A 27,002-nucleotide genomic window follows, 5' to 3' on the forward strand; every position below is an offset into this window, starting at 1 on the left:
TCTAGGACCAGCTTTGCTCTTCTAAGTAAGTAACCAGGAAGCAGGAGCCCTGGGATTTTTGGGCTGAAAGATCCTCAGGTGTCTGACTGGGATGCAGTCAACAAAAATGAGTTTGGGCGCTGCTGGATTACACATCTGTCCCTGGCCTTTTCCCCACTTCTAACGGTAGCTAATGCAAAGGAATCAAAGGGATGCTCAAAGGACTGCAATGCACAGAGATGCTTCACATAAACTCTTGTGGGCCTTAAGTGAGGAGGTGCTGAGTAAAGCCTGCAGTGATAGACAAAGTGCGCATTGTCGGTGCCCTGTTGTGAAGCATCCATGGAGCGTTTGGAGGAGATACCCAAACAGCACACTAGCTTGCCGCCTTTTTCTAAGATTTACAACACACCTGGTCTTTAGGTTGATGGAAAATACATCCTTCCCCTGGACACTGATCTCAAAATTACCCGGTGATATTAATGTCAAATATGTAAGAGAAAGGGCTTTTCTGAAATTTACATGAAACTGCAAACTCCCAGCTCACGATCAACACCTCTGATTCACATCAGGCATTCTCCAAGCTGAAATCACAGTAAGAACTCAGAGACAGACTTTCAAATGCTACGTTTATTCTATTCAAGGGAGCATTGGGCATGAAGATAGAAGTTACCATGCTAACGGCAAGCTGACGGGTAACTTAATAATAATGAACACAAACCGCCAGGAAAGAGTTCATTGGTCCCAAAGGTCATGTGTCATGCAGCCTCTGCAGGAAGGAAAGAGGGAGGACCCCTCTCTGCACATACCTATATGGCTCATCCCGGGCTTCCCGAAGCACATCCTCAGTGGGAAACGTCCTCAATGGGAAAACTTAACAGCGGACCCGGCAGCCAAACTGTCCTGGCCTCCACGACCACCGAGAGGCTGCGCATGCGCAGTTAACTCTCTTTCCTAAACCGTAGCTCTCTGGAGGTCACAAGTACCACTGCAATCAAAAGCGACATACTTAATTTGCTGCACCTGACAACTTTCCAAGTGGCAAAGATATGGGCTCCGTGTTTACACCTCTACCATTTGAGGCATTTCCCTGCACTGTGGGAATTGGCTTCCGGCTGGTTTTGCGTGAGTGCGGGAGAGGTCATACTAGAAACACGAGCAGTGAGCAACAGGTCCTTTGCTCAGGAAATACAAAAGGAAGGAGGGCCTGCCTCACCTTGGCATCCAGCGCCAGGAGAAGACTATGAAGACAGTAAGCACATGAGGTAAGTTTTATTCGTTGTGAATGCTTCAGAAGAAATGAACGGTGAGATGAAGAAGGCTGAGGAAAGCGGTTTCAAAAACAGGATCACCGAGAACCCTCCCTGGAATGCGCAAATTTTCGGCTTCCTCAGCTAACCAACCCCTATTTCCTGTGGCCAGTGCTGAAGAGGAGTGTCTCCCTCAAGACTCAGTGTAGAGAAAGTGCCCCAAATCTACTGATCCCACCTTCTCAGGCTAACCGGATGCTCCTGCCAAGCAAACCAGCAAAACTGTCTGAATTTGGACCGAGAAAGAAGTGTGAAAAATATTCATGTGGACCCTAACTGAGACTAACCAATTATTAGATGGCATGCAATCAATCAATCAATCAATCAATATTGAGTAATTTTCCATGTATTTAAAAACATGTCATTTTTCATTTGCAATATTTTTGAACCAAACAGGATATCTACACTTTATTTTACAATGTAATCCACCATGATCCTACAAAGTTTGTAGCATAGCCTGTTTTCCATGGAGGAAAACTGAGGTTTTGTGTGGTTTTACTACTCATGGAAAGCCGTCTTCCAAGAATGTAGTGAGGAGAACAGTCTAGACACAAGTTCTGTTTTCTGACCCAAACTGTGATCCTTCTGCCATTTTGCCATACTGTACCTGGTAGAACAGGAAGAAAGGAAGGCTTGACCCCACATGTTCCCTAGGGTACGACAAGTGGCAAGGACACACAACAGATCCGTTGCCTTTGGGTGAGCCATAGTCCCTTCTGAACAAGATGGAGGCCCCTGTGCTACTTCACTTCACGTCCATCCAGCCAAGTCCAGTGAGTCCATTCAAACCTCTCTTCCAGATGACTCTAGGCCCCGATAGCCTCTGGTGACCAAGCGAGCCAGCAACTGTCCTCTGACCTCCTTTGCTGGTGGAGTCTTGTGTCGCTCTTGGGAAGAAATATCTACAGTTCATCTCCTGAGTCAGAACACAGGCAATGCGGGTGGAGTTGTCTCTCCCCTCCTGACACAGAGCAAGTGACAGATTCTACTAAAAAGGAAGAGAAAAGCTAGAGGAATGACCTCTGCTCCCCATACCAGATGCTGAGTCAGTAGGAGATAGGATTTGGTTTCCCCTTAGGCAGAGTTGTATCCAGAAGCAATGGCTCCAGGAAGTCATTGAGAAATGAGTATTCCACCTCCCTAAACCGCAACTCCTCTAGCCCAAACCACAGGCCTTGAGAATTGCCAAAGATGCATCAAATCCTAAGCAAGGATAAAGAACCTTGATTGACAGCCTAGCAGTGTGATCCAACAACCTGGGGAACTTACCATGTTCCATCAACACACATCCATCCAGTGTCTGTTGCATGTGCTCACATGGACACACACCCATGAGGCCCTTCTGGAAAGCAAAATTCTACTTATTAAATGCGTTCAGTGCACCCGGCATGGCGCTAAACATTTTAGGTACATATTATTAATCTTCATAACTTCATAACTTCATAGATTTCACAGTGTAACTTAACATAAAGCAGAGTGGCTTGCCCAAGGTCACACGGGTGGCAACTGGCAGAGGCAAGATCACTTCATTTCTTCAGGGAACATTCCCTCATTGCCTGTGCAGGCACAGCCTTGAAATACACCACCAAAGGAACCAGGCGCTCGTCTCTGCTGTGTCGGAGCAGGCACTGGAGGGAAGGAAACCGATACTAGATCAGTAAATTAATACAAGAGCAAGACAATCGCCATGGTTTTAATTGTCTCGCGAGGTCGTATGATTTGAGACACTCCTCCACAGACACCGAGACCTGAAGTGGGAATGACAAGGACACGGCTGTGCTAAGATGTTCCCCAGAGCCTTCCAGGCAGAAGGGGCATCAAGTGTAAGGGTTCTCCAAACAGAACCATGTCATCGCAAAGAGGTAGAAAGAAGGCCGTTGTCTGCAGAGGGTGGGCAAGAGAGACGGAGGACATTGCAAATGGAGGGGCCTTAGCAGAGAATTCGCAGCCCACTGGTCCATGAGCTTTTAGGGTTTTGCCCTGAGTACCCCTGGAAACACTGAACACTGGAAACATACATGAAATTGCTTCAAAAATTATCCTCTTTTTTCTTTTTCAATAAACAAGCCGTCTAACTCTGATTTCCAAAGAGGGAGCGGTCAGAAAGCGGGAAGAAACACATTTCCAAGGGGCGACTGTGTTGCACGCTACAATTAGGCTCATTTAGTTTAGACTTGCCTCAGAATGAGGTATTTAGTCGAAAGAAAATATGTCATAGCCTTTTAACCTACAATAACGATGTACCTTAATTACTTCTGGGAACAGAAGCCTAGCATTCCAGCTAAAGACTATATACACAGTTAAGATGTGTAGCCTTTTAGTACACAAATATTTAGGTTTTCTTTGTGGGCAGATAAAGAGTTTCAAGCAATGGAGCGACGCAAACTGAAGACCCATCCAAGGGTCCCGGGCTGTTTGTAATGAATGATCTGTAGGGCCAGTGGGTGTAGGGGATGTGGAGCGAGATTTGGGGCCTTTGAATTCTGCGGTCTCTCCCTCTGACATCAGAAGTTCTTCTCTACTTATAGAGGACTCAGCTCAGTGAGGACAAAGGTCAACAAGAGCCTCTGCAAGGTGGGAAATGAGGAAATGACAAGCGGTGGCAGAAACGGTGCCATTGGCCTGCCTGGTTTCAGTCTCTAAAGCAGTGTGTGTTCATCCGACTCCATCATTTCTGGGCCATGGTGAAACTGAATGTCATGGGGGAGGGGGAGGTGCTCAGTAAAGCAAAGCAGCTCCTTTCATGACAGACAGGAAACAGAGAGAAGGGGACCTAAGACCAACTGAACCTCCATTAAAATAAATAAATAAAAGGCCCCCAGCAAGGCCCCCAGCAACTTATATCCTCTATATAAATCCTACCTTCCAGAGTTCCAGCGCTTCTACCTACCAACACTGTAGACCAAGTGCTCAACACTGGAGCCTGTGAAGGACATGTCATTGTCAAATCCCAATGCCTCCCATGTTGTCATTGTCAAATCCCAATACACAGTAACCCACTCCCTCTTCACAGTTGGCTTGTGGATTATGTTTAAACAACATTCCTGTAGGACAGATTTATATAATCTGTCAGGTGGGGTCAGAATTTGGCCTAGGACTCCACAGCTCTAGAGAAGAGCTGTGGTTCACCATAAAAAACAGTTCTGTCCTCTATGACGACTGATTAAGCACCAACTGTTTGCCTAAGATGGGATGGCACCAAAAGAAAATAAAATTATAAGTACCTCACATTCTACCGGGGAGAAATAGAAACCACATGAAATAATGAAGCCTAGCAATGAAAGACTTACATTCTAAGAGGTGTGGGGCTCAGCTACCTGGATTCCCAGAGAAATGTGTTTCTGAGAAGTCAGGGAGATCTTCCAGACAAGCTGCCATCCATCCAGTCAGGCCTGGGAAGTAAGTTGAGTCCTTCCTGGTGCGGTGTTTTAAAAATGCTTCAACAAATCCTCAGTATTTCTGCAAGAAATAAAGTGTGTTTGTCCTCTTCCGTTTGAGTAGGAATCAACGACTCCATCCTAACCACTGTGGGAGAAGAGACCACCGTGACTTCTCAGATCAGCCCCTAGAAAGGCGCGGGGCTTCCTCCCTCACTCTCGGCTGAGCTGATCTTGAGTCAGCCAGCATCCATATTGTCGGGTCACTTAGGCAGCCCATGCAAAAACCCACAAGGTGCTGAGCAGAGGCTTCTTGTCAATCATCGGCAAGAAATGGATATCTCTTGGCCACAACCAACTCTTTGAAAGCAGGTCCTTCATCCCTAGTTTGGCATCAGATAGTTGACCAGTGCCAGAGCCAACCACCACAGGGTTTCCCTAGTTCCAACCACATGAACTGGACGATTTTAAGTATCTGTTGCTATCAGCTGTGAAGTTGAGGGTGATTGGTTATACAGCTATAGATAATTAATCCTGGTGGTGCCGCTTAACAGATACTGAGTGGATAGGGGAAAAAAAAGAATTAGGGAATCAGGAAAATGACGGAGTCCTCATTTTCAAACAGTTCTTCCAATTCTCTGAGACCTCCAAGTGGCGGGGTAAGCTGAACTTGAGTGCAGAAAAACCATTTCTACAAGTTAATAGCCAGCAACCAATTTCCCTAAAACTCGGTAAATTTACCGAGCAACTGCCCAGGGTCACTGTGTGCCATCAAGAGAGGTGAATACTAACTAATCTTCCTCTGGAGGGGTTCAAGTGGGCCCAGAATAGAAATATTCCTCCCCACTGTACCCAAGGGCAGTGGAAAAAACCCAGGCTTCTCACGTGCGACCTGCCTTAGTAATGACAACATGGTTGGCAATCATTAAGCACACCCCCGCCCCTCGGGTTCCAGATAAGCATCTACCTACATGCACACGTCCACTGGCGGCAGAGCAGGATTCATTACCAGGGCTGTGTCCTTCATCTGGGTCACCCATCACAGGCACATGTAATACACCATGGTCCTAAAGAAATTATTGCCATTTGTGGTTCTAAATAGGGCCACATTATTTTCTGCAAGTGTCAATTTTCCCCAGCAATATTACATTTTCCAACATTTAGCTTTCTCGCATTCTGCCATGTCTATCTGTGTAGATTAGAAAGGTTCTTAACTGTTATCTGTAATAGATTTTGCCTGTAGCAAAATTCATGCAGGCATAATAGAAGAACAAAGTGTACTCTGGCAAAATTGCGCCCATAATTTCCAGATGCCTGACATTTATTGCTTATTGCTATTAGAATTCAAGTGCCTATTTGTTTTCTACTTTGCTTTTATTCTTGCATCACAACATATAATGGAAAAAAGATATTTTAAATGTTGGGTTAAGTATCACAGATCAACACGAGGTACGAACATAATCAATACTCCTTAAATATGCTCCTAGGCAATTAATTTTTAAAGAATCAAACTGCGGTGCCACATCAAAATTCATAATGATACTGTAAAGGTTGTAACATTCTTTATTATTTAATTAAAAGCGATGCTTAGCACTCACGCAGCTAACTGTAAGCGCACAGCGGAACAGGTTCTTGCTCATCCTTACGGCGGGGGAGAGCTACAGCTGACGCGTCGCCATGTCCTTTTGATTACTAAATGTTAATTGAACTTCATTTGCTAGTATTCACTTATCATATTAATAGAGGCAATTTCATGAAAGGCTCCAAGAGGACTAGGCATCCATGACGATTGATAGTCAGGCAAATACCAGCCTGTGAGGAAAAGCCACAAGGCCACGGTGGAGAAGCTTGACCCCAGGAAAGAGCACAGACTCAAGCATGCCCAGTCGCTGGGAAAGACACCAGAAAATGCATGCAGCAGACAGAGAAGGTGGTGAGACGTAGTGGCAAACAGAAAACGCTCTTGGCAGATCCGAACTACAAAGGGCAAACAGACACCTAAGCATTTTCTGATGCCTGGGTTTAAACAGAGGCCTGATGAATCAGAGTGGTAGACAGCGCTGGTAAGCTCTGATCCGGACACCTACCCAGCATAAGCCCACTGCCCCAGCGGTAACTTACGTTCTAGATAGGCAAGAACGTGTGGTCTAGATAGTCAAAAGATCAGGTGAGAAGAGTGCACTTTGCCTGGACCTGGGGCTTCATGGACCTTTGGGGCCGAATTAAAGGACACCAAGGATGCCTAGAATAGACAACTGGCCTCCAACTCTGGTTACTTTTCTCTTCCAGACTTCACATCTTCAGAAACTCTGCCTGCCACGCACTGCACCAACTCGGGACTAGCCAATGCGGTGCTTACACGGCCACAGATACTTAAATCTTTCTTTCCTTAAATAATGTTGAGGATTTCACCGAGAACCATGGGCAGGCAAGACAAGTTCTGTCTCTTTGAGCTGTATCCCTAGTCGAAGGTATACTACTTCTATTGGGCTTTTGTACTGAAACGTAGCTTAGAGGCTCCGTGGCTGCTCAGACCCTGATCTAATCCTTTGGTTCTAATACTAGTGACCACGGTGGTTAATGCCAAAGATGGTCATCCCATATGGGAAGCCACGCAGCAGAGGCCTGCAAAAGGGTGCTCTTCCTGTAGAGAGAACCGTGGTCTGGGAGTTGCTAATAACTGCTTCCCTGGCTTGGGATCCTCCAATCCGCTCCTCCCCCAGGGCCGGAGTTCCCAGCAACTGTTGTCCGAGAGTACACATAGTACTGAGCTGAGGAGTGGTCCGAAGAAAGGAGGCACTACTGTTTCCATGGAAGAGCCCATCAAAAGCCTGCCTGTGTATGAAACAGATCCCACACAGCTCTGCAGATAGGGAAAAGAATTTCAAATGCTGTGGTTTCCCCAGCTGGTCTCAGCTTACTAAGAATGTCTTGTCCTGAGAAAGGGAGGGAGGGAGGCTGGGAGTTTGTTTGGCATACACAAGGCCAGGGCTTATGTCCCCAGGATTGCAAGACAAAAAAGAAAAAAAAAAAAGAAAAAAAAAGTTTCAAAAGCTGGATTTAGCCAGGTGTGGTGGCACATACCCTTGGATCCAGACTGACAGGGCAGAAATATAAGGATCTTTATGAGTCCAGTGACAGCCTGGTCTACATCGTAAATTCTAGGCCTGCCAGGGCTTCATAGTGAGACCCTATCTTTCAAAAAAACAGAACCCGGTTTGGTAGAAGCCCCTTGCAATTCCAGCTCTCAGGAGGCTGAAGCAAGAGGAAGCTGTGTATAAGAGACTATCCTGAGCTAGACAGTAGAACGTATTTCAGAATTTAAAAAGAAAGGGAAACAAAGGCAAAGAACTTAGACTTGCCATCTCCTGATATCTTACCTCTTTCCTTCCTTCTAGTTCTGCCATTTTTGAGTAACCCTACCTAGAAGACCACCATAATCTTACCTCATGTTGTGAAACAATACATAAACGTGGCCTTCGAATCTGAGAGTAAGTAAAGGTATAATAAAATCTGTCTTCTCTGACTGTTAATGTTTTAAAGACAACCACCATTAACAGCTTCTCACTTATCCTTTAGATTTAAAAAAAAAATCAAAACCATACTTGCGTTCTTGTTTTTAAGTTTAGATAAGGGCAATCGTGGAGACCACCCTTTGGCTTTTTTCCCCCTCCATCATACATCCTAAGAGTCCTCCCAGGCAGCACATCCCACTCAGATGCCTTGCTTCTCGCAGCCAGGTGGATCTGCCTTTTCAGGGGATGTTGTTGATGGATATGTGGGTTATCACAGATGGCTTGGTGTTGCTACCCTCGTGCTTAAATGAGCAACCTCGTACATATGCATGGAAACATGTTAATAAGACTATCCACATTATGAATTCCTAGATTAGCAATTTCTAAGTCAGAGGAGATATTCCATTTTAACTGTAGGGAATATTGCTAAACATCTCTTCAAAACGTCCTCACCAACTTTAAATGTCTGCCAAGAGTTGTGGCCACATCTCATTAGCCTGGTGAGTGCAGCCATCTGTCTTTATCAGACTTTGTTTCTTAATTGCAGACTACGACTGACTATCTTCTTGTAGGAGGGTTGGCAATTTATATTTCTTAAATCCTGTCTTTCGTGTGTGTGTGTTTGTTGGTTTGTGTGAGACAGGTCTCGCTGCCCAGCCTGGCCTGGCCTTGAACTTGAACTTGTGTTACCTCCTGACAACACGCGTTCACTGGCATACCACGACACGTGCTTTTTGAAATAAACCAGTGAAAACACAGGAAGATGCTGGTGCAGAACCTTCATCAAATGATATCCCTGCTACTACCTGGAACCATTACTGAAGGTTCCCAAGGGCTTGAAAAAGTCCAAGTTCAGCGAGCTGCATCAAGAGTTTACGTTGCACACACACACACAACCAAAGCCGAGGCTGTCTTATAGGTACAACTAAGCAAAAACCAATGGTTTCTCTTTCCTGCTTAACTTTTGCAACACAACAGTAGACAGAATCACCCCCAACAAAAGAGAGATTCAGTGTCCTGAGAGAGGTGCGATCTGACTACAGAGAGATGATTGGTGGCTTGGTGGCTTTGTGGATTATTGTTGGGATGCCCCCCACAGTATGCCGAAAGAGAAAAGTGGACACGCGTGATGTATTTTACCAGAGCTCCCAAATGACATGACTACTCTGAAGCCATTCTTTTTTTCTGTGTATTGGGCGTGGATGTGACTGAATTGTGGCAAAGAAATGGGATGATACCTCTAGCAGGTGTATGTATTAGTCCCTTGCCTATAAAGGACTTTTATCCATTCTTAAGTCCCATCACGCATGACAATCACCTGCAGAGTTTTCAGATGATTTCAGTGCCTGGGCCCTACTCCATACCCACTGAGGCCAATGTCTTTATGCCCTGCTCCCAATCCCTCCACCGAGATTACAACACATAAACAAATGTGTGGACCTCTTCATAAAGAACAACCTCGAGGGTCTAGCTGAATTCTCAGCACCTTCCCAAAGGCCTTAGCTAACCCAGGGGCCACTCTCCCTCTCCTGAAGTCTCATGAGTATGTGTTTTTTCAACCACCAATCGAGTCTGTACCAGGTACCTATTAGGCCAGGTACCTTTTAGGAAGATGCACTTGTGTACAAAGGAACCGGCTGTGTGGGACACAGTGAAACATTCTAAGTCCAAGTTCCTGAGGTTTCCTGAAACAATGAATAAATAGAAAAATAAAACAAAAACTTCTTTTATCCTCATCATGGGGACAGGGAGGGAAAGTCAGTTCAGCAATTCAAGAGTCTTTAAAATGTGCTTCTGTACCGACCCATGAATTCCATTTTCCGAAACCACACATGGGGAGAAAGATGTAGGCACGGCTGAGGAAGTGCCTGGAAGCCTTGCTTCTCATATAACATTGAAAACAGTTCCAACGATGAGTACTAACTCGTTAAGCTTCACAATGGAGCATTCTATAACCATTTAAATTGCTATATCTAAAAGACTAATCTACTGATGTGAAGTGGGTGGCCTTAGAATGTTCAGAATAAGAGTTTCAGGAAAATGACAAGTTATGAAGCTGTACATGTGATAAGATTTATTTTCTTTATAAATGACATCATAGCACTTTATTATCACGTTGTTGAGCAGGGCCTGGTGGTGCACACCTGGAGACTGAGGCAGGATTACAAGTGTAAGACTAACCTGGGCTACCTGGTGAAGCATTAGGCTAACTTGGGCTCTGTTTCAGAAAGTAAACAAAATGAAGAAGAGTCCTCTTCCGGTTATAGCTTTAACCACTTTGTCAATATCCGCACTCATCTTTACAAACCCAAGGATGCTATTTGGTGCTACTTTGCTTTAAAACACGAAAGCCCCAGGATTCATAAAGGTTAATAATAAGAACCCAGTGACCACACAGTCAGTCGGTGGCACAACTGGTCATTCAAACCCATAATTATAGAGGGCATTTGCCCAGTAGGAGCAGTTGGGGAGGAGAGCTGGAGTCTCTGAAGCCACGCAGCCCCTGCCTCGGAGGATGTTTTCTCTTCTCCTATACACAAAAAGATGTAAATGAACAAATAAGGCTAAGGACAGCAGTCTAAGGGTGCACATAGGAATTCCACAGTGCAATAGTTCTCTCCAGGTGGAGGAAGACGTGAGCAAGCTTTGTCCAGAGGGCAGCCATCATTGCAGAGACAAGTAACCAGCCAACGTCTTGAGAACAAGGGACTGTCAAAACCTAAGCCGTAAATGGAGCCTTCATGTCCCTTCCTTCCCCCAAAACTCAGAGAGCACAGTGAAAAGGGGACAGAGAGAGAACAAGGGCATGGGGAAGGGGTAGAGTGAAGTGGAATACTGTCCTCCTGGCAAGACAAGGTCACAACACTCTTGGACTCACAAAAGCTATGATTATCTGCTTAAGATTTGCACAAGATTGGGCCCAACAACATCCTATCATTGCAGTGTTGGGGTAGGGAGAGGAACTCGTGGGACCCCACCACTTCCAGAGGATCTATAGACAGTTAGTGGTTGCTGAAAGTGGAAAGACATTTTCTTTGGTTGTTGTGTAGCTACTGGGAAGTGATCGTGCTCCTGTGACCTGAAAGAGACTCGCTGGACCATAACACAACAACAAAAAGGGGTAGAAAGGAAACTAGTTGATAAGAAGAAATCCACAAGCATAAAAGGAAGACAAGAAAGGATAATGGGGCCGGGTGCATGATTGAAGGGCATTACAAACATGCGTGAAAATATCATAATGAAACCTGGATTATGTGGAATTAATATGTGCTAATAAAACATTAACAATTAACAAGGACATAACTGTGAGCAAAGGAGAGAAGGGCAAAGAAGTCAGCGAGAGCTGAGACTGGGTACGGCTAGGGAGTCACAGCTTGTCCCATGACATAAGGAGGCAGGGTCTACAGAGCAGTGTTCTCTTGGCTCTCCTTGCTTGTCTCTGTCAGCTCCGATGAGCAAGTATGATTAGGCAAAGGTCAAACATCCAGAAAAGTCTAGTTATTGATGGAAAACTGGAGCCTCTCAGAGACAAGGGAGTTGCGCTCACAAGAACTTGAGATGCTGAAAGTCCTTAATGGTGTCGCACTGTCAGTGAAGACACTTTCTTTTGGAACATATATTCATGTCCCTGGCCAAGTGCTCTCCCCTCTGGCCCCTTGCTTGGTTGGACCTTATAGTTTCCTGTAGCCGTGAACATGCCCCTAGCCAGCGATGTCCGACTGGAATCTCCTCCTGGCACCTAACCCTTAGAGGTAGGACTCCTTGGCAGGGAAAGCTGCTTGTCCTGGGTTAGGGAACTTACATGAAAAGAAACAGAACTTCTTGGCCTCTTCCAGAAACACAGTCATTTAAACCAACACAGCACATCCAAACCGACACCAAATAAAAATGCTGTCCGAGTCAGCACCTGATTTATAACTGATATGAAAATGTGTGCTTCTGAAGGAATAGATGGGACTAAGACCAGAAGTTAAGATGGGGTCTATTCAGTGTTGGAAGTACATCGCTCCCCTTTACTCTCTCTTCTGGGTTCTGTTTTTAAAAAGACCCTTCCTATCTTCATAGACACCCTTCCTCTATTCCCAACCAAAGGAGGTTAAATAAACAAGGTTTCACCCTGCATTCGCTTCTTTTAACACATGTACTCAATATTTTCACAAGTTCACACTTAGAAATGTCATGCAGACTATTTTTGAGCCGAGAAATGACTGCCTTTCACAATTTTCTGCAGCCAGAAACCTGAAATTAATGAGTTTCAATAAGGGATTTTTTTCTTCCTCTGGACACTAACCCTTTCTGTCTCTACACGCAGCATACAGTATCTAAGACTCATAAGGAACTTATGTATGGGCATGGACCCGGCCGGGAAAGACTCACCATGGAAACTACTCTCCCCGCAGTAAGGACGCAGGTAACTTTCTCGCCTCTTCATTATTGCAGACTATAATTCATCCCTCCCTAAGTTCAAGTTGCATATCCCAGCACGTTAATGTTGTTCTTCCTTTATAGAAACATACCATGTGGTTAGCATTCTCATTTGTAACCTAAGTTGCTTTGATTTCTCCAGCCATTTCACCTTACTACTTTGAATCAAACGGGAAAATGATCCCATAGCCCAAATCGCTGAAATATTCTTTAGCAAAAGTTGGCTGGAGTATATTACCCATTTGCAAGGGGCTATCTATCTCTGGGGAGAGTGGCCCTCCTAAATCTGTAACATCATGTTTTGCCAAAACTTTCTTCCTCCATTTAGAAGTATCCCCAGAAGTGGGTAGAACTGAGGACCAGCCTTTCCCCATGTAAATAGACAGGCAAACATATTCAAAGGAAAGAGGAGCCGAAAGGGGTCCCAACTTATCCTAAGACAAATCTTAACCTTTGCAAGCCTGTTGCCTGCTTGTCTGTTTTGTCCTGTATCATTTGGCTGTGACCACTGTACAACAATGGCCTCCTTTCCATTCTTTAATGAAGCATGGTCTTGGCATGTTCTGTGTCCCACTTCCTGGATCATTCCTCCCTGTTCACTGTCTTGATGTTTCTTTCAAATTTCAATTCAGTAACAGGTTCTTCAGAGCTCATCCCCAGCCTCCTCTGTCAGACTATTTTCTCTAGTGGATAGTCCTGGCCAGAATGATTAACTGAAATGTATTCAACACACGTACCACTATCTGCCTCTTTCTCGCACTTCCGGCCTGTGAGTTTTGTTTCCCCTCACCTTATCAACCTTTGTAGACTAGAAAGCACAACTATACAGCCTTTGAAAGTAGGACAATTCCATGGAACAGAGAGCTTTGGCATCTAAGAAGAGATGGATGGTTTGGGGTGGGGTGAAGTAGGGGTGGGGTGTGGCGTGAACAAAAGATTGAGAAACTCTTTAAACTGTGGAGACTTCTTCTCCTAGGCAGTGCCCAAAGAGATGTACTTCCACAGCGTTTCTGGAGAATTCCTCATGAGACTGCTGGCAGCGCGTCTCCACTCCTTGAGGCATTCCTGCACCAAACAAAACTCACCAGGGGCAACAGTGGAAATTGGGGGAACTCTTTTTATTGTCCGGGTACTATGAGGAAAGGCTGTGTCTAAAGTGACCAGGAAGCAGAGGTGACTCCAGTGTTGGTACAAATGGAGCTCCCTAGGTGCCAAGACCACGCAAGAACCAAGATGAGTCGAAATGGATGAATGGAGCCAATAGTAGGTTTTACACCCCCGAGTTGAGGCATTATTGTTGAAAAACAAAATTTTTATATTTTCTTTCTGGTTCTAACTTTTTAAAGCTTTATTCAGTTTTCTTTTCTTTTCCAGCATTTGCTTTACTTTTTATGTGATTGCATGTGTGCACGTGCGTGTGTGTGTGTGTGTGTGTGTGTGTGTGTGTGTGTGTGTGCCTACATGTGAATGTAAGTGCTCTGGGAGACCAAAAGGGGGCATCAGCTCTCCTTGAGCACTTACAAGCTGTTTCAAGCCCCTCCCCCCATATGGGTACTGGGAACTGAACTCTGGTTGTCTGCAGGAGCAGTACGCATGCTCAGTCTCCATTCCTCCGTTCTAACTTGTAACACATCTGTATTTTTAAACTTTTCAAGTGAATGATTTTTTTCCACGGATGCCTTTCTTCTCTTCTCATTTCTGAACTCCACGAAGCCATGTTAGCATCCCAAGGCTGAGCACAGAGGTCAGGACATCACGAGTAGCCTCACATTCCTTTCTCAGATGTCACTGCAGACAATGAAGAGCAAAGCTCTTCTGTGAACATCCAGAGGAACGTTTAAACAAGCGTCTACCGTTATTTAAGCAGAATCTTCATCAAGGTGTGGAGAAATGCCATCACCCCAGAAAGTTTTCTTTGTCTCTATCCAGTTTTGCCTATCTTTCCATCAGAGGCAAATACTAGCCTGGTTTCTAGTCTCAGCCATGACGTTGTCTGCCCTTTAACATCACATAAATGGAATCATACACTGTGCAATATTTTGTATCTTGACTGACTTGTTCTTATGACATCTTTGAAGCTTACTCACATTTCTATCTTACTTCTTTTGCTGTATATTATTCTGGTGCATAGATTTATCTCAATTTGTTTATCCATTATCTTGTTGATGAACTTGTAAATTGTTTGGATTTTGTTTTCTTTCTGGTTTATTGAGACAGGTCACTACGTAGCCCAGGTTGGGTTTAAACTCAAGGCCCTCCTTCCCTTTCCTCCTGAGTGCTGTATTGTAACTATTATGAGTAAAATCACAGTAAGAATTCAACACAGATCAAACTGCACACACACACACACACACACACACACACACACACACACACCAGCTTTGGGGTAAGCAGGAAAAAGCACGATTGTTGAATCATAGGAGTTGGTATATAGTCAATATTATAATATACTGCCAGATTCCCAAGGAAGTTATATAATTTTATACTTTTACCTTTCAAATACACAAACAGCTTAGTTGTTCTGCATTCTTCAAGATTGGGTATTTTCAATTGTGTAGATTTTTAGTGAGTTTCTTATGTTTTTAATATAACTTGCCCACAGGTTTATAATCCTGAACAATTGAGTAATTGTTCATGGGCTTAGTGGCATTAATATATCCTCTCCAGAGAACTGTCTGGTCTTTTGCTCATTATATATTGGGTCTTTTATCCCTGTGATTTGCATTTTCTAGACTTCACACGTTCTACCTGCGAGAACATCTGGAGTTCCTTGGGAAAACCGCTGTGGAGGTTTTCTTCGTTCTGACGTTGAGCGTTCTTATTTCTACAGTGGCAACCATTCACACTGAGAGTTTAAAGTTTTGATGACCTCATGCTCAGTCGTTGTTCTTTATTATTTGCATTTTGAATTCTGTTTTTAAAAAAATGTCTTTTCTATCTAGCCAGGCCACAAAATAGTCACTCCACTTTCCAGCTTCCCAGCTCAGTTTTTGTATGTTGCTCTGTAATCGGTTTGCAGTATATTTTGGGGTATGATGTGAACCATGCACTGAAGGTTGATTTTTAGCCTGTATTGACAGGCAACCCGGCACCACCTGTTAAAAAGGTGTTCCCAGCACCTTTAAACTGATCTGTATTTGCTTCAAAAATCAATTGGTTGTGCTGAGTGCCTTTTCTGGGACCTTCTTTCTTATTTGATTGAACTACTTGCCTGTCTCTTTCTCAGTCAGTACCAGACTGTCTTAGATACTGTAGAACTGTAGTAAGTCTGAAGATAAGGTCAGATACATCTTCCAATTTGGTCCCTTTTTAATGTGCTTTTGACTATCTGAGGTTTTTTACAATCGTGTATAAATTTTAGTAGCCGCTTATCTATCCCTATCAAAAAAGTGTGACAGATTTGTGATTGTAATTACATTAAACCTTTATCAATTAATTTCTGTAGAATTTAATCTTTATGAGATTGAGTCTTCCTGCTTGAGGAGGTAAAATCCTATCTAAGTCTGTTTTCCTCACAGTATTTTACAGATTCATATGTAGAGAGCTTCTGATGTCTTCATTCATATGATCTCTACAAATTTACTGGCTTAGGTTTGAAGGGTTGTTTGTATAGTGTGTGTGTGTGTGTGTGTGTGTGTGTGTGTGTGTGTGTGTGCATGTCTCTCTGTCTCTGTCTGTTCATCTGTCCGTCTGCGTGTTTGTGTGTCTGTGTACACGTACCCTGATGAACATACGGAGGTCAAAGGACAACTTTAAGGAATTAGTTCCTCCTTTTTTTATTGAGGCTGAGCCTTTCATTTTTTTCCCACACTGTGGACTCCTGGTGAGCTGGTCTGTTGACTGAGGTTTCTGTCCTGTCCAGTCCTGCAGCCGTTAAGTCCCAAAGAATCACACAGAGGTCAACATTAGTTATAAATTGATTGACCCATTAGCTCAGGCTTACAAACCAGAAGAGAATTCATCCTTCCTTTGTCTTTTAGTTCTTTTAGAGTCTTATAAGTTGGAGGAGGCTATCCACACTGCATGGAGCACTTCTTTACTAACTGTACTAATTCAACGGAACCACCTTCACAGACACACCCAACAGTAACACTTTACTAGCTCTCTGAATATGTTTTCATACAACTGACACATAATAGCTATCACAGTGTAAGGCCCGGTCTTCCCTTGCTCCCTGGAGTGCATCTCGAGGACAGTTTTGGTTAGCCAGCTAAGCTTCCTGCTAGTTCCTGTTCTCTCTGCCATAGCCTGGTGATTTAGCTGTAGGGCATTGTTTCATCTTTGGTATGGCAATTTCCCACCTGGGCACCAGGTTCCCCCTGGCTGGGAGGGGATTCCTTTACTGGGGCCAAAGTATATTAGTTTTGCTAAAAGCTGAATAAAGTGGCATTCGGCTCCTGACAAATGACCCAGGTCTCTTGTGTGTTTCTTTCAATCTCCAGGCCTTTGCCCAAACTTGCATAAGGTACAGAGGCGTGCAAACCGGACCGAGAGGGTAACGCAGAATCAGGTGGTACATGTGTACATGTATGCATGCATGTGTGTGAACTTGCATGTGTACATGTATGTATTTACATATGGGTATGTTTGTCTGTGTGTACCTGTTTGTTCTTGTATATGTGTGCATTGTACACACATGTGTGTACAAGCATTATGTCTGTGTGTGCTGTGTATGTATGTATGTGTTTGTATGTGTATATGTATATTTGTATGTGCATGTGTGTATGGTATGTTTGTATTTGTGTGTGTCCATGCATGTGTGTACATGTGTGTATGTATGGTTCCATGTATGTACATATTTGTGTACATGTATATGCTCACATACTTGTTTTCTATTGTTATTCTAATAAATCATGATCCATACTTATTAAATGAGTAACTAAGGTGGGATAGCTTGCATCCACCTGCGATTCACCCAAGTGGTCCTTCATGGCTGAACACCATGAGCCGTCACAGGACCAAAATCAATGCCATGCCAGTGGAGGGGAATTTGTGAAACTTAGGTTTACATTATGATGCTAAAGATTCCTGCCTCAAATCTGTTACACCTGTATGGTTGTAATTGGTTTGGCTTTGTTGCATTTCTGCTCCATCTCAATTCAATCATCTACCCATCTCATAGCCATGTGTCTTCTTTGGCTCTGCTATCAATCGCCTTTGAACATTTAAAGCTCTGCTGAGACCTTGGTCCCATTGAAAACCCATGAATCAAGTCTTCTGAAGAACTTTTCATGCACCCAGTTGAGAACCACCAGATCAGACAAGGACCTCCTAATTCTAGAACCATCCATTAATGACATCCATTAATGCCTTGTGCCCTCTCAGCACCCTGAAACAGACGTAGAGCACAGCACCAGCCTTTGGACCAGAGTCCCTTTCTCTCCCAACAAGGCGGCGAAATGAGCTTTGGAGTTTACCATCGTACTCTGAAGGTTTCATATGATTTCAGCTCTCTGAGGCCTGGGGGAGGGGGCCCAAGCTTGCTGCTGTAAGGAAAACTGAAACTATGCTGTTACCCCAACCTGTATAACCCAAGAAAAAGAGAGGTAAACAGAAAACCCCAACAGGGGAGGATCCTGGAATGGGAAGTACATGTATGTGGAACAAACTAGAGAAATCTATCAGGTCCACTAATGGTAGCTTAGACGTCCACGCCTCTCCAAGTTCCTGGTGCGTGTGTGCGGTGCAGAGGGCACTCATGACGTGTAATTTCACCCTGCTTCTGTTTCTCTTCTTTGTCTGAATTGACAAGAATTATGCGATCAGATCTGCATGGTCTCCTGAAAAGTCAACAAATGCTGGTGCACATAATAACAGGAACAGGTATACAGTGTCTACTTAGAAAAGCCAGCTACTTGAACTCCAAAGGCCCACCATGAAGATCTTCCTCATCCCATGCAGGAACAAGGGCTTCCTGTACAGAGCAGAAGGTGGGCCGCTGGGAACCCCGTGTGCCCTGTGAACTGTTCTCACCGGCTCCAGGGAAGGCCTGCTGAGAACATGGAAAATAAGATGCCCCTGAGGACCTCAGCAAATGGAGGACCCCTGGGAATGGGCTGCTTGAGTCTCTCCAACCCTCTCTACAGATGTGTGCGTTACAACCAGGCATTCGCTCCTCTGGGGAGCCCCTCTCTGGAGGACTTTCACAGGATCTGGTGGCTCAGGATGCCAACTGCTCTCATTTTGTCTGTCTCTGAGAAATGAGAGCAGTTCACCAAAACCCACCATACTGACATTTCCCCTCGAGAGCCTGGAATGATGGAACACTCCCCTCACTCCCTCAGGGCGGCAGCTGCTGAAGATGGTGCACAGTGTGTGTTTGAGATGGCCCCATGGTTCATTTAGTTCACCGCAGTCGGCTACACACCATGCTGTCCTTCACCAGATTCAACATCTGAGCACTGAAGATTTTGAACTTTGTCACTCTTGGGGTCTTGGAATCCTTGACCCACCTTTGAGACACTGGGCCTTGCTGCTTATGCAGGGCATAGGCAGACTTCGAAGGCTCTAGGCTGGCCCTACTTCTGGTTGAGTTTTCTGTCTTGGACTTCCCAGGCAATGTAACCAACTACTACAAGGTCCCACCTTCAGGGACCTGGCCACCTGCTACCATGTCTTTCCCCACCACGATGGACCATAACTCCTCAAACCATGAGCCAAAATGAATCCTCCTCTTTCCAGTTGTTTCTGCCAGGAAATTGGTCAGAGATGAGAAGAACAATTATCATGTACCCATTGTACTTGAGAAGAGCAGCTGTGGTCATTAGATCTCCAAATGAATTTTTGAGCGCAGATAGCTTTGAAAACCATAATGCATAGCATATCTTCATAGTCGTCATTTCCCCTACAGAATACATCAGAATTATTTCTCATGTTTCATTGTTCTCACTCATGCTTTTTTCATATTGGACAAAAGCATAATAACTCTAAAACCTCAGGTATTAAAACAGCAAAGGTAGTATTCCATTTAATGATGTAGGAGGCTACTTGGTTGTTCCCAGCTGCCCAGACTCCCAAAGTAACCACACAGAAACCTTATTAATTAAATCATTGCTTGGCCTATTAGCTCTAGTTTCTTATTGGCTAATTGTTTAATTTAACACATTTCTATTAATCTCTGTATGGCCATGTGACTATGGTTTACCAGCAAGGTTCCATCCGATGTCTGTCTCTGGCAGGGCTGTATGGCTTCTCACATACAGAGAAGCCATTCTTTCTCCTTCTTTCTCCTCCTTCTTTCTCCCCAGATTCAGTTTAGTTCCCCTCCCGCCCCCGCCCAGCTCTACTCTGCCCTATCACAGGCCAATGCAGATTCTTTATTCATTAACCAATAAGAGCAACACATATACGGAAGGACTGCCTACATCAATATAAGGTTCATTATGAGTCTTAAGTGTCCTCTTAGGCTGCTATCTTCCATGTGATGAATTCTGTAATTTCAGTGCAGAGGACCCCCTCCATAATCAGCGAGATTAGAAGAGAGACCCAGAGACTCTAGGAACAAGCTATGGTCTTCTTTCTAGGAACAACACATAACATCCTCTATTTCATTCCATTGGGCAAAGTGACATGTTCTTATTTAACTCAAATGAGGGTAGGGGAATCCAAACCTCCCATGTTGCTTACAAAAGAGAACTGAGAACATCTGTGAGCATCACTGATGCCAACTTTAGTGTGTCTTCACAGCTTAGCTTATTTACACCTGAGAAGAGCATAGGGTTGAGCTAAGTCACCAGGTAGAATGTTATTTTGATCGGAAACTCCATGCTAAAGACAAAAAGAATCGCGTGTAATCATGACACTCGAGTTGATAAGTTATGGCTTTTGTGCGCAAGGACTTACAATTCTGAACCTACGTGCACACTGAAGTTGAACAAAGAATGTAAAAGGGAGATTTGTGGGAGACAGATTTTTCACTCTCTGAAAAAAAGTTTACAGACAAATAAGAGAGAAAGGTTAAGTGCTGAATTAGCAACAGAGATAACAGATTAAACTCCTAAAGTGAATGGATGTAAAAATAGTTATAGACGTGCTTATACAATGATTGGCATTTATTTATAGCAGCATGTATATTTATATATTATATGCAATAGTATATATTAATGTGTATATATAATCTTCTAGCTCCGCCCACTAACAACAGCTGCAAGCAGAAGCATTCTGGGTAACAATGAGCATACTCAGACACTTATTCATTGAAAGGAACCAGGGTTCCTAGAAAAACAATTGATTTTCATGATGATGTACAGAAATTAAAATGAGTTTGATCACCATGTATTACAGAAGTTAAGGGAGTGCCCCAAAGACAAAACACAACATGGCACAAAACATGGCCAAGTGACAAGAAAGCTAACTCCAAAAGGCTCTCAAAGGCCAAGTCCAAGTGACTTGCGCAACAAAATTAGATAGACTTGACTGTCCCACCGAGCATGTGACACACACATATGAGTCTGGACAGATGTCAGGACTCAGATGAGCGAGTGCAGGAGGAAAGGGCGAATCTTGCTCACTGAAAGTGCCCAGGTTTGCTATGTAGCTACATCAATCTCCTCCCTGTGAGTGTGGGCTAGATGTAGCTACTTACTTTCCCATTCTAGGCTGTGAGAAGGAGAACACAGCAGAACACATACCAGGCGTATGAAGCAAGAGGCAACCATTAATATCATCAGTGGTGGATCAATTAGATGCTATTATAGAATACCACAATTCATGCCATAGAACATATTGTATAAAAAGAGATCAAAGTGTGACTCCCAGTTCTGAACCTGTCTTACCTATGAGACGCTGAACTTCTCGAGGCCTCCATTTCCTCAGCTATAAAATGACAGAAATAGCAGGGCTCCTCCAGAGAATGACCTGAGTCAATGTGACAAGTAGAGCTCCAGCAGTAGTGCCTGCCCCAGTACTCAGTTGGTCTTGGGCATTATATGTGTGGCTTAATGACTGGAACATTTTCAGAGAAACTGGTAATTGGACAATCTTGTGCCAACATCATAAAGCATACCTACAGGAACCTAGGCGAGGCAAGGCAGCACCCAATGTGGCCTCCTGGTGTATTCAAAGAGGCTCAGTAAGCACAGAGTACATAGGGTTAGTGTGATCCAGCACCCTTTTCTGCTTTTCTCTTACCGAGTAGGAAGGTATGCTAAGGAGAATGATTACAAGTGTGGTCTGGTAAATGTTTAAGCCAGTAGCAGAGTTACTTAACGATCGTAATCAAGGATCGCGTCCAGTACACAGCCACTGGGTTCTACTTTTTATAACGGGCAGAGAAAAGGTTTGTTTACAAGGCCAGCCCCAGAGTCAGCTGATTCGGTGTTGCACTATGTGACAAGGACACCAAACTTTCTAACTGAACAGCAGCTCTTTCGGGTCACAATCGTACACGCAATTCGTCACAATGAACAGCATGCCGGCATTCTCTACCCTGAGTATTTACTCATCCAACTAAAGGTGAAGGTGGGCCTTTGAGATGCAAAGAGAAGTGTGATTGGATGGATGATTGACGTTCTTAACCACTTTCAAAGCTCATAGCTGCTTCTTCATTAGTAAATTGGGTATCATATCATCATACATCTCAAAGGTAATTCAACAGCCCACTCAATAAGCTGACTGACACATAGTAAGAAAAAAAAAGTTCCCTAGTATAGCAAGCAAAACCAAAAGAGACTCTAGCTGCTAGTCTGGAGAAATTCTCTTTAATAAAAAAGTCCACACAAAATTCTTCTCCCACCCTAGCTAATAGAGTTCCTGGAGGTCCTGCAGACCTCAGTGCTGAAATGGCAGACAAAGGTCCCTAAGCAGCCATGCTGTTTGGGGATGGGGCTGGGACTAAGCCTGGAATTCTGGCCTTGGTATTTGGGTCTATTGCATCCAAAACAGCTGCTCCTTCGTGGGCTGCCACTCACAGGCTGTATGGGTCAGGGGAGGCACATCTGAATGGGTGACCCCTGGGACCCAGAGGTCAGGCACAGCCTGGGACGGGGAGGGACCCAAGGAACAGCAGCTGCTGAGTGCTGGACTGGGTCCTCAGGGGACTACTTGTTTAAGTTTCAATGAAATGATCTTAATTTAGTGGATCTATATTCTACGTTCAGTTTTTTTTTCCCAGAAAATATTCAATCTATAGTTCATTTCAGGAGGGCCCTTGCTCTCCCCTGGGAGTGTTGATAGGGATATAAGTGCTTGGTGATTTGGTCTGATCCGAAAATAATTGTTAGGAGTGACAGATCTGACCAGACAACCAGAGCATCCACTCCAGGACACTTCCTCCTGCTTCTGTTCCTGGCATATTTTTGCTTTAGTCATTGAAACAAACAGTAGAATCACACAATTCAATCTCCCCTTCTCCCGACGTCGTATTCCCAAGTTTGCGTCAGAAAGGCAACGGCTTCCTCTGTTTCCAAGTTTCCTGTATTGGAACCTTATGAAGACTTTCATGTGCAAGCAGGTTAGCATATGAATATACACGATGGATGCTCATTTCCTGCCCCTCCGTTAAACAAAGAACATTTGCTAGTCACCATGATAGTACGGTAACTACTAGTTCTGTTTCCCCGGGTTGAAATAGTTAACTTGGTGACATTTCAAGTAAACTGGTGTCTTATTATTAACATCTGCAGTCGTTTTTTTAAGAGGCACTTAGAGATTTTTTAAGAGCATCTGTCTAATGTGTACAATGCAGTGACTAGAAGAAATGGGGTCGCATCGTCTCCTGGTACCAAAGAAGTCAAAAGAAACAAGTTGCTAAATAATGCATTGTAGAATAGTACTATTTATTAAAAATATGGATCTCCAAGTGCTCTAAATTCACTAGATGTTTACATGAAAGTATCCAACGTTCTCCAAAAAGTGATATGTCAAACCAAGAACAAAGAGAAAGAAAACAAAGTGGATGGGGGTCAGGGGTGGATGGTCAAAGGGGCCATTTGTAGAGTACGCATTGCACCAGAACAAATCATTAGACAGTCCTTACTGCTGGCGGCTGGCACCCTTCTGATTGGCCAGTGCATGGGCCCACTGGGGTTAGGTATTTGAGTATCATCCTTGGTCATCAGCCTTTTCTTTACTGTACAAATGATCTCAGAAAAAAAAAACCAAATTCATGTTTGTTCTGAAAATAAAACGTTACGCATACGAAAATAATTATATGTGCAAAACATATGTATTTCGGCTACAAAAAGAGTTCAGAGCATACGGCTTTGTAGCACAGAAACTTATACACGGATCCACTTCACAACCCATAATTTAAAGCTAAGGAAGGCTTCCATGTTCTTTCCAGAGGGACTCAGACTGCATCTGGAATCCCAGCTCCTGCCTGGAAAAGACCCCTCACCGTTCTGAGATGGACACATGTATGTCAACTTGACACAAGCTAAAGTCATCTAAAAGGAGTGAATTTCAATTAAGAAAATGCCTACAATGATCGGTTGGCAAACCTATAGGGCATTTTCTTATTTGTGATTGATAGGGAAAGCCCAGCCCATTGCGGGTAGTGCTACCTCTGGGCTGGTGGTCCTGGTTCTATAAGAAAGCAGGCTGAGCAAGCCATGAGGAGCAAGCCAGTAAGCAGCACCCTCCATGGCCTCTGCATCAGCTCCTGCCTCTGGGTTCCTGCCCTGCTTGAGTTCCTGCCCTCGCTGCTTTTGATGATGAACTGTTCTATGGAACTGTGCGTGAAATAAACCCTTTCCCTCCTCAAGTTACTTTTGGTCACGGTATATTATCACAGCAATAGAAACCCGAAGGCAGACACTGAGAAATATGGACGTGGATCCTTCTAGGGTCACTTTTAATAAGAGGCTACATCAGCAAGCACTGTCGATCAGAATCATCTCTGGCAAAGCACAAAGGCCAGTCCTGAAGAAATAGAGTTTGTGGAACAGGGATGCAGATCATTTAACCAGGCCATTGTAGTGCACAAACAACAACATGGGTGACTGTGTGACACCCATTCTTCACCAACACCGCCGCAGGTTAGGCTGAGGATGCCTACCAATATCTTATCTATACATCGTCCCTGGCCCCACATGCCCAAACCCAGCGCCATGTAGAACGCCTGAACGCTAAGTAGCATTAACTTATACATTAAGATATCTGTACATGGTTCCACCCAGCGACCCAGTGAAAGGACTCTCTACACGGGTACACGACGTTCACTTCCTTGATGTTTTCAGGAAATTCGAGTCCTCAGGGTGTACAAATTTACTCTTCCCGCAGAGAAAACTGTCATCAAACGAGCCCAGTGGAGAAGAAGTTTCACTTTTGGATCTACAGTGTGTCTTCGTACTTAAGTAGACAGACAGAGAGCTGACATGGAGGAGTCAGTCACAAATCCTACCTGGGTTAGGCAGCCTTTCCTGATAAGACCCTATCTGTTGCAAAGCCCCTGCATCGCACAAGGAATCTATCTTTATCTTAAGTAATAAGCATTATGGCAGTCAATCTTTCGGTGGCAGGTTGACACATCATTAAAACCAACACATGAGGATTAAAAAAAAAAACAGCCCTATCAAGCCACCCCTCCTCCTATTCTTTCATATGCCACAATGCAATAAAGCCAACTTTTATGTCCTGAATTCAGTCTGACCACGTGGATTATTCCATTTTCTCTAAAGTTGCCACACCAATGGGAACGCCAGTTTCAAAATGCTATTGAATGAGGAGTTCAAAGGAAAAGGGGAAGCCTACCAGGAACAGTCACTGTCAAATCCCAGAAACAACTGTAAATTGTTTATACTTTTTCCCCCAAGAAGAAACGAGGAGGACGAGGAAGATCTAAGCATTATCATGGGCATGTCTGTCTTTCTTCCTTCTGTGCTCCCAATTAAAAGTGGGCTCTCCTTCCACTCGAGATGTGCAGTTATTAAACCATGATGTCTTTCTTTTAGAAAACCAATTTATAGCAGAGGGCTCCACACTGCTGACACTTCTCTAAGGTTGCCTATAATTGCTCCAGCCAAAGCTTTGACTAATTAAATCACACAAAAGATTGTTTCTTAGTAACACACCTGGTCCACGCTTTGTTGCTGGCTTTCATTTAAGCACGGAGCCTCACGCCGCCTCGAAGCATGAAAGGATATTAATCAGGTAAATGGCCATTAAAAGTCATATCAATATTTGCCGTGTGGTGATTGTTTCCTTAAATCTTGAACAAAGGAGGTCTCTTTGAAATCTCGGGGCGGCTCTCCACCCACAGGAGAGCACAGCCATGGGGGAAACACTGTGTTTTTCAGCTCTAGTGAGAAGTGGGGAAAGGGGAGCAGAATGTGAGGTGTGGCCAGAAGTGAGATTATATTCTCTTTGTTCCCGGGGTTTGTTTGGGGCCAGGAGACAGAAGTTGAACAAGCTGAAATCAGTGTAGAGAAAACGGGAGACCATGGACAGGAAGCCTCTCTAATAGCCCCTTCATTCCATGAAAGAGGAAAAACTCCATTTTGGAGTCTATGCTGCTAATTAAGTTGTGGTTTGGAGTACTAGTTAGACGTGAAAACGCCCAGGGAATCAAGTGTTACTTTCATATTAAATTAAAAGAGGAACTGTCACTAACCGTTTCCTTCTAGCAACAAAGCACCCTTTGAGTCTTTGCTGAAGGAATACCGCATCTGAAGTTGACAATATGGTGACAGAGCTTGATTCCTGAGTCACTAGCCTCTCTGCTCCCTGAAATAGCCCTTAATCAGCACGTACTCATGTAAGCCGAGCTCAGGTCCAATGGAGCAAACATTCACTCAGGAGGAAATGGTGTCTCCGTGCTCTTGCATGTGAGAAAGCCACCTGTCAACAGCTTCCATCTATAGTTCTGTGTCCTGCAGCCTTGTTCACCTTCCATTAAATGGACAAAATTGTCCTGTGTTGGGCGCGTGGCCTTGTGTAGGTTAGAACGAAGCATCCTACTGGTCCTGGAACACAGATTCTAGAGTTCAAATTCCACCTCTGGAACTCTATGACTGTAACTATGAGCAAAGTCCTTAAGCCCCTTTGTCTTGATTTTTTTCATGCATGAAATGAACACAAAAGCAAGAATAGCCTCTTATGACTATACGGCATATATAAGATGAATGTATTATATATTTACATGTTATAAAGTCTGGTATCTATGCCTAAGTACAAATACAGTGACTAGTGCTTACAATTTAATACCAAAATAATACCTATTATCTATAACACTCTTGAGTGCCCCAGAATTTTACACAATATTTCCTCTTATTCAATGGAGCCACTGTCAGAGAATGATAATCCCTCTTCTGTGGGTCTCCCTTTGTGGACTGGACCCTGGGGAGAATACAAGCTTGAGTTGATTCTCACCAAACAGCAAAGAAACTAACTCAAAACAACCACTCTTACAAGGCTCTTCATATTCCCCATGAGAGGAACTCTGGAGGAGCCTGCTTCGA

The 27,002-nt window shown here is 44.0% G+C and overlaps 1 long non-coding RNA gene across 1 annotated transcript; it reads right to left on the reverse strand.

Annotated features, from left to right (window-relative positions):
• Positions 1 to 591: 591 nt before the first annotated feature.
• On the reverse strand, positions 592 to 21,719 carry LOC146890279 (uncharacterized). The gene is made up of 3 exons (XR_015735942.1): positions 21,381 to 21,719; positions 4,607 to 4,748; positions 592 to 2,917 (listed from the first exon to the last, which is right to left on the reverse strand). It is a non-coding gene; the product is annotated as an uncharacterized LOC146890279 (long non-coding RNA).
• Positions 21,720 to 27,002: the final 5,283 nt, after the last annotated feature.

The sequence above is a fragment of the Myodes glareolus genome, chromosome 22 (genome assembly GCF_982192425.1).
Source record: "Myodes glareolus chromosome 22, mMyoGla1.1, whole genome shotgun sequence".
In the NCBI taxonomy this organism is placed as follows: domain Eukaryota; kingdom Metazoa; phylum Chordata; class Mammalia; order Rodentia; family Cricetidae; genus Myodes; species Myodes glareolus.